At 43.5% G+C, this 682-nt stretch overlaps 1 pseudogene; it reads right to left on the reverse strand.

Annotated features, from left to right (window-relative positions):
* Positions 1-349: 349 nt before the first annotated feature.
* On the reverse strand, positions 350-467 carry LOC134946256 (5S ribosomal RNA; annotated as a pseudogene).
* Positions 468-682: the final 215 nt, after the last annotated feature.

Below are 682 nucleotides of genomic sequence, written 5' to 3' on the forward strand. Positions count from 1 at the left end.
CCAACGACTGCAGAATGTGGGGTTGTTCCTACCTAGTGTTGGGATATTGTTAATTCTAAATCCCCTTGGTATGTGTTTTTTCCGATAATATTCGGACAGGAACTGACCATGTAGAGTGAGGTCTATTTCCCTCCTTTTGAGTCTAAGGAGTTGGTGGTATAGGTCTGTAGGTGTTTCTGCAGGCAAAGTGTCAAAATCTAGTTGGTCGAATAGGACCTTATCCGCATCATCGTCCGTGAGGGATATTATACCGTGTTCAGCTTGTGCAAGCAGGTTATCATCGAGGAATCCCAACTGGCTTTGCACCATGCCAGATAGAGGTATTTCTCAACCACGTATTATAACGATATACTTACTGTACCTAGTATTCCACGTGGTCACCCAAACGTGTACTGACCAGGCCCAGCACTGATTAGCTTCCAAGTTCGGGTGGGTTCGGGCTTGCCCAGTGCGGTATGACAGTAAATATGATTGGCTAGAAAAATACTCACCTGCTCAGATACCCGTGCAGTTATGCTATATACCAGTACATACCCAATATTAGTGATGAATCCCAAATCAACAACAGTGCCTGTATAAATAATGTAATGCAGGGTGGGTGCAGGAGAAGAAAACAGCTCAGGTGTAAAACCTGGGTTGTATCTAAATATACATATAAATCCCTGCACTCTCACATAAATCT

Source organism: Pseudophryne corroboree, chromosome 7, assembly GCF_028390025.1.
Source record: "Pseudophryne corroboree isolate aPseCor3 chromosome 7, aPseCor3.hap2, whole genome shotgun sequence".
Classification (NCBI taxonomy): Eukaryota; Metazoa; Chordata; class Amphibia; order Anura; family Myobatrachidae; genus Pseudophryne; species Pseudophryne corroboree.